Source organism: Tenrec ecaudatus, chromosome 8, assembly GCF_050624435.1.
Source record: "Tenrec ecaudatus isolate mTenEca1 chromosome 8, mTenEca1.hap1, whole genome shotgun sequence".
Lineage (NCBI taxonomy): Eukaryota > Metazoa > Chordata > Mammalia > Afrosoricida > Tenrecidae > Tenrec > Tenrec ecaudatus.
The window spans coordinates 116,480,954-116,491,889 of record NC_134537.1 but is presented as its reverse complement, the minus strand read 5'-3'; the positions used below and the strand labels follow the sequence as shown (position 1 = coordinate 116,491,889).

Genomic DNA, 10,936 nt, shown 5'->3' with positions numbered 1-10,936 from the left:
AAACCCTGACCTGCTGGTTTCCAGCTGAACCGTTCCCTGTTGGGCTACCAGGGCTTCTTTTAATGTCTTAGACTGTCACTAAAATTAATTCTTTAGCAAGTATCTGAAACTTCAACAAGATGTCTCAGAAAGGAGAAAAATCACAATGGTGACATTAAAATCTTTTTTGAAGATAAAATGGTTCAAAAAGTACTCTGTTCACTTAAAAATAGTTGATAGTTTCTAGTCTGATATATAATGGGTTTGGCAATCTCCCTTCCTATACTCACAATGACAACAACAAAGAGCTAAAAAAAACTAAAACATATCAACAATTCTTTTAGTTTCATGAAATAATTGAGATCCCAGGAAAAACTGGAATCTCCCCAAAACTAGAGTGACAGTCAAGCTCAGACAGAGAACCATGGCTTCCAGGGAGCAGAAATCCAGCTACTCCACACAGCCTTGGGAGGAAACCTGGCGGAACTGTTTGTTTGGAAAACATTGGACTGCAAACTGCAAGCTCGGTGGTTCAGACACATCAGCTGCTTTGAGGGAGAAAGATGGAATTGCTGGAGTAGAGATTGACGGTTTGAAACCCTTCGTAGGTCACTATTAGTTGGAACTGACTTGAGGCGGCACACTTGCTTTGTGATGTTAACCTTTTAACTGTCCGATTTGTTTCCTTCCAGTTTATTCTATGTTCAGGAACTGGACTGATTATTTAAAACGTAAATCTGATCGCCTCGTCTTTGTTTTGTTTTTTTGCTTAAAATCTCCTTTCTTTTTTCTTTACCAGTCCTGCAGAGCAGGACTTCAAAAAATTAGTTATGAACTCTTAGTTGTTTCTCTCCATGACAATCTTTAGTCGAAGGCGAAAGATTTATGCGATTTGAAAGAGAAACCAGAGTATTGCTTGTAATATCCTAATGATGTTCTTCCCATTAAGATAAAATTCAAAACTCTGGTGTTGACATTTTACATTTCCTGTCCTTTATTCTTTAGTAGACTTACGGTTTTGTTTTAAGAATAATTTCAAGTTTGGATTTGGATCACAGCTACACACTCATAGATCAGTTAGGCGGGAAGAGAGGCAGAAGGAACCTCAACATTGGGAATCTGGTAGAACACAGGCACCCAACAAGGGAGTCTGCAGAGACGCTCTCAGGAAGAATTTTGAAGAGATGGAGCAATAGATGTTCTGTGATATTAATGGCAACAAAGAGAAGTTCCAGAATAGGGGTGAGATCAATACTTTGGAAGTTTGCTGAGACTTCAAATAAACTAGGATTTAAACTGACCCTGAGAGTAGAGTGGTTATGCATTTAGCTGCTAATGGACATGACAGAGGTTTGAATCCACCAGGAGAAATGCGTGACAGCATTTACAGCCTTCCCAAATCTAGTTTGTCCTGTCGGCTCTCCCTGAGTAGGAATCAACTCACAGCAAAACGTTTTCTGATGTTGATAATCTGAGCAAGTTAGAAAATCTCTTTTAACAGATAAACTTGTGCAATTAAAAAAACTAGTTGCAAAGTTAGATTTTGAATAAAAATTAACCAATTCCAAGTACAACTGTTATATGCATATATCTTTATATTTCTGACCAAAAATGATGGTAGTTTCAGTCACCCAATATGCATGTATACAGTAGCCCTGGAAGTGCGGTGGTTATGCTTTGAGCTGTGAACTGCAAGGACAACAACTTAAAACCACCAGTTGCTCTGTGGGAGAAGGAAACTGTTTTCTTCTCTCATAAACAGTTATAGTCTCAGAAACCCACAGAGGCAGCTCTACCCTGTCCAATACAGTCTCTGCATAGTCAGAATTAACAGTGAGTTTGGTTTAGATTATGCACTCAAAAGTTGCACAATGACTGAGGAAAACAGTGACTGAGAAATGATGGATGCATTTAAATTACAGTGTTGATGAATAACATTGAACATAAAACAGATTGCCAAAAGAATGAACAAGCCTGTCGCAGAAATGAGGCCATCCATTTAATCACCGAGCTCCATCGTTTATGCAAATAGTATCTATTCACATAAGAGTTTAACCAATAGAAGTCAACAACTCATGTACTGCAGTCTGAAGCTGACCTATACATGTATAATTTCCTTTTCTCAATAGTGTTTTAAATTCTACACCATTGGCTAAATGAGTGACCCTATCAATAGAATTACCTTATATCCCAAGGAGTTGGTTTATAATGTTTTTATCATAAAATGATAATGATGTCTAAAAAGTGAATCAAGGATATATATAATCTCACAGATATGTTTATGGATTTTGATCTCACACTTAATTCTAGCCCAAATATAAGAATATTATTTCTTATGGCATGGCCCTGCTTGATGCTCACCCTCATGAAGAAATCAGCGAAGATGGGGTGCTGTACCAACATGCGGTGAAAAAATCAGATGGATCCTGACTATCAGAGAAAATAATGTCTGGGATTTTAAAGACTGGTCTTCAGAAAAGCAGTTATCTAAGTGATGTGTTAACTACGTCCACATGGATAAAGCACACCAGCCTGTAGGATCTAAGGATTGTAAAAAATAAAATCCAAATTTGAAGGAGGGAGTGGTATCAGAACATAAATTATGAACACCTGGTTTGCAAAAGGCTATAGATGAAAGCAGAAACCGAGTACCCATTTGCAGGGTCCCCCATGAACGAAGTCTCCAGTGAATCCCTCAGATCATAGTGGAGGGCCGTGAATACACTGGCTGTCAGTGAGAGAGCATTGTAAAGTTGATTATGGCAGAAGTAGAAAGGTGAAAATGTAATACGTAATCATTTGATCTCCCTTTTGACCCATTCCAAATTTGTTCCAGTATTCAATCTTTTCTGCTTTCCTTCTAGTTGAGGTTTTTCTATGCTTCATCTTGACATTTTTCTGTTTGCTGGCCTGCTTCCTGTTTGCATTTTGTATGATTTTCTGTATATGAAAAGCGGAGTAGGGAGAGCCATAGAGGAAATAACTGTGTTGAGAGTTATCGAAGGGCATGGCAGTGGAGAATGAGGGAAAACAGAAAACTAGCAACAATGAGCATGAGAAGAAACTGTTCTGAAACTGATCATGGTGATGATTGCACGAGTCTTCTTAATACGATTAAATGATTAAGTTGTTTGTTATGTGAAGTACGAGCCATGAAACATTTCAAAGAAAAAAAGATATGGAGCCAGATATGAAGCACCCCCCACTTACCTAAATTATGGGGTGTGAGGTTTCAGGGTAGGTGGTCGGGTAAGGCTAGGCATGGAAGCATCCCACATTTAGATAACCAATGGAGTAGGAGAGTTAGGGATGGTCACCTGGCAACCCTGGAGAAATACAGGTACAGAGAGCCATTTCCTGGTATCATTTAAAAACTTGCTTCTTGTCACATTGTTTGAGGGTATCAATTGTTTTCCATGATCATTTTTAAAACTTTCTTTTTTATCACATGGTGTGGGGTGTGGGGTATATAACATACTTGATAATCGCAAGATTTTTGGAGCAGTTTACAGGGAGCAAACCCCACTGTTTCTGTCTCATACTTGTAGAACAGTTTCTTGGATGGGGAAAAAAAGTGTTTAGAATGCACCTTAGATATTAGAATGCTTCCTCTCTTTACTTTGGAGATGGCTCCCACTTGCTTAGAACCCGTTTTAAGGCCCAATGCCCACAGAAAGACACCAAGCTCAGTACAGTAGAGTTTTAAAGAGAAGAGCATTGGATAGATGGGTGGACACAATGGCTACAAAGCCAGATGTCAACACAGTAACAGTTATGAGGGCAGCAGGAGCATGCAATGCCCTGTTCTGTTTGATGCAGGGTCCAATGTATACTCACAAGTTGGAACCAACTCAGTGGCTCAAAACAATAAAACATTCCTTTCCCAGGAGACTTCTTGGATCCAAAATCTGCAATGCTCACGTCACTTATATAAACTGCATAATATGTGCGTATAGACTACTCACCACCTCCCATATAATTGAGATAATCTCTAGATTATTTATAACACATAATAAATGCAAATGCTACATAAATAGCACTTAGATTCCCTTTTCGTTTGTTGAGGAAGTGTTTTGAACATTTCACTGGTTTTTTACTGGTTTTCCGCTATGGAAGGCTTACTGTGTTCTTTAGTTTAATGCTTTTTTCAGACACTTTTAAAAGCAAGACCACAAAGGATGTCAGAGGAGACTGGAGCTTTCTCTTGAACACAGAAGAGGTCCAATGAAAAGGAGAAAGAGATCATTGTTACATGAACTTGGACAAAAAGTGAATCTAAAAAAGACCTTCTGTGTTTTGGTATATAAAACTCAGGATTAATGAACCTAGAGGGACAACAAGTAGAATAAGGGTTTGAGGGGATGGGGGTTACAGTGGAGGTAAAGGGACGTGTAAAAGGGAGAGACGGTCAAGGAGAACAGGAAGAAAATGAATGTTTGGAAACTGATTGTGGTAGCAATTGTACAATTCTTCTTGATGTGATTGAACTAGGGAAATATATATGCACTAACTCCCAATTGATAATAAATAAAAGGGACACTAAGATTATTAATATGAAAATTTAAAATATTTATTATTAGTGTAATTTCTTTCTTTTAAAAAAAACTTGAAAACTAAAAGCAGGGATGTTTTCAAAGGCTATGTGTAGAAAATAGGAGGAATAAAGCCTATATAATTCAAACAACATACTGTAACCTGACCGAGCATCTTCGTATTATTTTTAAAATGCAATTTGAAAGAGGGATTCTAATACTTCTGTTGAAACTCCAAACACTGAGAAAATGAAATGAATAGTATGCAGTGGAATGTAGAAAATCAATGGGGAGAAAATGATTGCTAAACAATGGAGAAGAAACTTCCCAAAGTGTACGGAAACTTCAGTCTTACACATAATAATAAACTCTTGCCTTCTACACGAAGATGTTGTAGGAAAAAAGAGGAAATTATCATTTCCAACAGCAAATTTGGATTAACTCTCATGAGAAAATTGCTCAAGAATTGAAATCCTAGGAACCTTTCTTCTTTATTCCATTCATAATGATGCAAGTTATGGGTCCAGTTGTGAGGGGGTTATTTTCTTCTCATTAAAGTGTAATCCATACAGAAGGATCCTTGATCTTCATCAGCTAGTGCTTCAAGTCCTCCTCGCTTTCAACAAGTGAGGCTGTGTCATCTGCATATGTTAATAAGCCTTTCTCCATCCCGAGATCAGATCTTCCTTCATATAGTCCAGTTTCTCTAATTACTTGCTCAATACACAGCTTGAATAAATATGATAGAAGGATACAGCACTGATGCACAGCCTTCCTGTTTAAAACCATGCGGTACACCCTTGTTCTGTTTGCACAACAACCTCTAGACCCATGTGCAAGTTCTGCATGAACACAATGAAGTGTTCCGGAATGCCCATTCTTCTCAATGCTAGCCATAATTTATTATGATCCACACATTTGATTTCCTTTAAATAAAACACAGTTAAATATATTTTTAGTAGTTTCTGGTTTCAGCCCAGATCCAATATTTATTGAATTAAGGAATTTGAGTTTTATTATCAATGCCTCATATCTAACCTGCCACCTGCCTGCACACTGACGTCAGCAGTGATAACCCAGGTGCTATGTCCTCTTCTGAATGCAGACAGAACTTCTGGCGACTCCCTGAACCTGTACTTCTGCAACTATCACTGAATGATCTTCAGGAAAATTTTACTTGCATATATAGCACTAGTGATATCATTTGGTAATTTGTTGGGTCATCTTCCTTTTGAATGGTTACAAATATAAATCTTTTTCAATCCCTTGGCCTGGTAGCTGCCTTCCAAAAAAAATTTTTGGGGCATAGGTGAATGTTTGCTTCCAGTGTTTCCTCAATTTGTTGAAATATTTCAATTGGCACTCTTAAATCATGCAGTAGCATTACTTTGTTTGCTTGATAGGACGATCTCTTTTTCCACGTACACGTTCTTCTGAGAGTCTTCTGGAGTCTTCTTTAATTCCCATTCATCTCAATGTATCCATAGTTGGCTTGATCCACAAAATTGAATTTCCAAATCCCTTACATAGTCAACAAAACACAAAAAATACATTTTCTGTATTCTCTGCTTTCATCCCAATCTATCTGATGTTAATTTTTTAGGGTTTCATCAGCTTGTTAAAATATTTTAGTTCATGTTCCATCAATTCCTGGAGACTGTTTTGGCTTATGTCTTGTATGCAGTTTAGATTTGTTGCTTCAATATCATTGGTTCTTGATTATATGTTACCTTTTGAAATGATTAAATTTCAACCAATTGGTCATAGAGTTGACATGCAGTAAACATGCATTGAATTAAGGAAGTTAAGAGCTCTCTCTGTGATGCATCGTGTCTAAATTGTCATTTGTGTGCACACTGAGTTAAAATAATAAAGACACTTCATTTTGGAGATTCGTTTTATGAATTTGCTGTTGTTATTTTTATTGACCATCTGTTCTACATCTGAATTGCCAGAAGCACACAGTCTATTTGCGGAATATGAAAACAGGGCAGTAAAAATGCCAATATGATGAAGAAAAATCTTAGTCTTTTTGTTATTAAGGGACTAATCAATGTATAGTAAACTAAAACAGGGACCATGGCTATTGGATTTTTACAAAAGTTTGCAAATATCTTTGTTTGCTTTTTTCTCACCTCTTCCTATAATATCAAAATTGAAATTATGAATGAGAACATTTTTGGTAGAAAGTTATTACTCTTAGGATAAATAACTCAATTCAGAAACAGATTATAAAGCCTTATAATATTGTAAAGCTTTTATTGTTTTAAAATGGTCATTTAGCATGTGGCATAGATGAAGTGATAAATAGTTAGACTTGAAATCAGAGAATACTAACCTTGAGTTCTAAAAAACAAAACCATTGCAGTTTCATCATAACTCTATAGGACAGAATAGAACTGCCCTATGAGATTTTCCAGCCTGAATTCTTTAAGGAAGCAGACCGCTACAGTTTTCTGCAGCTAAGTGGGGAAAGGATTCAAACTTCAGCTCTTTCAGATAACAGACAATCACATAATCACTGTTAAACCTGGGTTTCCCATTTTAAACATACCCTTTAGAAAGAAAAGATATATCTGCATAAATAAATCTTTAAGAGAAAGAAGCCAATGCTCAAGACACACTTAATTGACTCCACTATTGTTTGGTCCAAAGAAGAGTCTCAGGTTCACGATTAGTTGCACTGCTGTGCTTGAACCATTGAGGAACATCTTAGGGAGAAAAAATATCATCTGTCACCTGCCTTCATGGAAGATGATGATGTTATATATATATGATGTCTTATATATGGGTGGTTCTGGAGATATTATTGAGGTTGAAGATTTAAAGATTATCTCAGGGCAATAGTTTCAAGTCTTTATTCAGCTTAAGTAAGTTCATAAATATGAATTATATTAAGGATTTGAATTTCCATTTTCTCCTTCCCCATTTTCATAAGGATTGCACACTAGAGTTATAGATCAAAATGCTGAGGTATGGTGTCCAGGCATCATCCAGCTTGTCTGATCTGGCATAGGAAGCTGATGTTAATAATGGAAACATGTCTTCCTCTTATTCTTGATTTCCCTTTTGCTGCCATCCCTCCAGGGTTGCTGAGGGTTCTGTCAGTAAGCCTTGAACTACTAACCACAAGGCCAGTGCTTACAACTCACCAGCCACTCCAGGGGGTGGAAAAGTTATAATATCTGCTCCAGAAAACTCATACAGCATCTGAAACCCACAATAGTCCACTGTTAGTCCAAATACTCTAATTGGCAGTGAATTTGGGGTTTTATTTTTATTGCAGGTAAACGGAGATCCATTGCTATAGAGCTTGGTTGATTTCTGGCAAGCATTTAAGACGCTAGGCAATTAATTCACAATAAACTGTGAGGTAGAACAGAGACACTGAAAAATAATCACGATAATTTCCCAGAATATCATGAACAGATGGAATACAAAGGAGTCACATAGACTGCATTTGTGGAAATAGACCAGGCAGACGCTCAACGTCATTAAAATACTGTGGAAGACCATCAATTGCTTCTATGCGATTAAGGCAGGTCTACAAAAACCAAAATAAGACCTTGTACATATCCCACCAAGGTTGCAGGAATATCTCATGAATAGAATGGATGCCTAAGATACTAGTGAGAGGAGACTCCAGAAGCTGTGGATGACATCAAGAACACCACACATGAAGATGGCAAAAGGTTATTGAAAAGAACAAGAGGAGTGTCAGAAGAGGCCCTGGAACTTGCTCTTGAATGTAAAGTAGCTAAAGATCCTGAAAGAAATGATGAAGCAAAAGAGAACAGAAAATTTCAGATCACAGCTGTATTACAACAAAATCCACTGATATCATGTTGATTCTGACAATATTACAGGGTAGAACTGCCTTGTGGGTCTTTGAGACTGTAACTCTTTACGGGAGGAGGTCTTATCTTTCTCCCTCAGAGCAGGTGGTACTCTTGAACTGCTAACCTTGCAGATGGCAGCCCAATGCACAACCACTATACCACCAGGGCTCCCTAGAGGACAAAGTAGTATATTATAATCAAATGTACAAAGATCTAGAGTTAGAAAGTCAAAAGGAAGAACCCACTCAGCATCTCTCAAGCTGAAAGAACTGAAGCAAAACATTTATCCTCCAGTTGCAATGTTGAAGAATTTTATGAGGAAAATATTGAATGATACAGGAAGTATCAAAAGATGATGAAAGATATATAAAGTCATTGTATCATCAACCATTCTGAGAAGGAGAATATACTCAGGGACTGATGGAACTGAAGGAAGAAGCTCAAGCTGCATTGAATGCATCAGTGAAACATAAATGATATAAAGTTTCTGTGCCAACCTGGCCAATAAACACATGTGGGGTTAATTGAAGGGAGAGAGATAAATGGCTCAGTGAACCTTGCCTTTCTAGTTCTTCGGTCTCTTGCTCACTGATGGTCAGACCAGGGTGCAGCTTCCTTAGCAAGTTCCCTGCTTCAGCTGGCAAGGCTCACTTCCTACAAGACATCCCTGAGGAGAAGCCACATAGACCTACACCAATGCACTCCTGGGTGCTGGAGCAGTCATGTGGAGACCCCTGCCAGCGCTGAGATGCTTACATGTTCACTGACTCAGCTTTCCTCCTGCAGTTGGTGTCATAGTGTGTTTTGTGAGATGGAGGAGGAATTTGTGGATTGGTGTCGGACATATGAGCTAATGTTGGACTTGTGGGCTTGGTCAGCACTGAATTGGGATGTTTTCTTGATGTGCAGTTAAAACTGTCTCTTATACATATGCATTTCTGTGTATTTGTTTCTCAAATGTACCCAGACTAACAAAATGAGGCTTCAGAAATGGACAGAATGCTAACCGAAATGGTTAAAAAAAATCGAATAACCATTGGAATCACTCACTTGTCTATGTCAAGGAATTTGGGAAACAGCTATCTGGCCAAGTTAGTGAAGAAATACATGTTTGTTCTCATTCTACAGAAGGCGACCCAACAGAATGATGAGGTTATTAAACAATCTAATAAATGTCAGATGTAAGTACAATTTTTCTGAAGACCATGAAACAATAATTGTGGCAGTGGATTGACAGGGAACTGGCTGAAATTCTAGTCAGATTTCTCCGAAGAGGACATGGATGGATCTTGACTCAAAGCAGAGGAGAACAGCAAAATGTTTACTCATGTTTTATTAACTAAGCAAAGGTATTCAATTATATAGATCAAACATACTATGGATCACATTAAGAATAGGAATTCTAGGAAACTTCATTCTGTTTATTCAGAAGTTGTGCCTAGACCAAGAATCAGTCCTTTGAACAGTACGAAGGAATACTGCAGGGTTCAAAATCAAAAAACGTGTGCATCAGGGTTGTGATTTTTCACCATCCTCATTCTGTCTGTATGGTGAAAACATAATCTGAGAATCTGGACTGCATGAAGAATCATGTGCCATTAGGATTGAAGGAAGGCTTAACAGATAGTAATAGGCAGAAAACACAGTCTTGCTTGCTGAAATTGAGGAGAACTTGAAGCACTTGCTGATGAAGATCAAAGACTATAACCTTCAATATCAATCACGCCCCAATGTAAAGAAAATCATAAGCCTCACAGTTGGACTAATAGATAACATTATGGTAAACCGAGAAAAGATGGAAGGTGTCAAGGATTTTATCTTGCTTGAATTTTCAATGAATGTTTATGGAAACGGCAGTGAAGACATCAAATGATGGATTGCATTGGGTAAATTTCCTGTATAAGACCTCTTTACAATGTTGAAGAGTAAATGTATCATTTGGAGGCCTAAGACACAGCTGATCTAAGCCATCGTATTTTAAATTAACTCATATGCATGTGAAAGTTAGATAATGATTAAGAGAGACCAAAGAAGACTCGTTGCATTTGAACTATGCTATTGGTAAAGTACATGGGTTGTCAGAAGAACAGATAAATCTGTCTTGGAAGTAGGACAGCTAGAATATTTCTTAGAAGTGAGGGTGGGGCGATTTCATCTCACATAATTTGTACATCAGTCACCTTGGAAAGGACATCATGATGGTAAAGTAGAAGTTCAGCAGAAAAGAGGAAACCCTCAAGGAGATGGGTGTGAATCACGGTGACAACTATGAGACCAAACAGCAGGATTGTGAGGATGGCACAGTCCAAGGTAGTGTTGTGTTGTGTTGTGTTGAATGGACATGAGCCAGAACTGACTCAGCAGCACCTAACAATGCAGACATCCGTGTAGAAGTCTTTATATGACTATGTGTTCTCATTTCTCTTGGATAAATGTGTACAAGTTAAATGGGTGGATCTTAGGCTGGATGCATGTTTAACTTTTTAAGATACTGCCAAATTGTTTTGCAAGTAGTTGAAACATTTTATCATTCTACTAGCTGTTTTTAGAGTCTCGGTTAGTCAACACTGCTCTTAGCAACTGGTG

At 37.8% G+C, this 10,936-nt stretch overlaps 1 non-coding gene across 1 annotated transcript; it reads right to left on the bottom strand.

Annotated features, from left to right (window-relative positions):
• Positions 1-776: 776 nt before the first annotated feature.
• LOC142455679 (U5 spliceosomal RNA) lies at positions 777-892 on the bottom strand. The gene has a single exon (XR_012785830.1). It is a non-coding gene; the product is annotated as a U5 spliceosomal RNA (small nuclear RNA).
• Between the last annotated feature and the right edge of the window lie 10,044 nt (positions 893-10,936).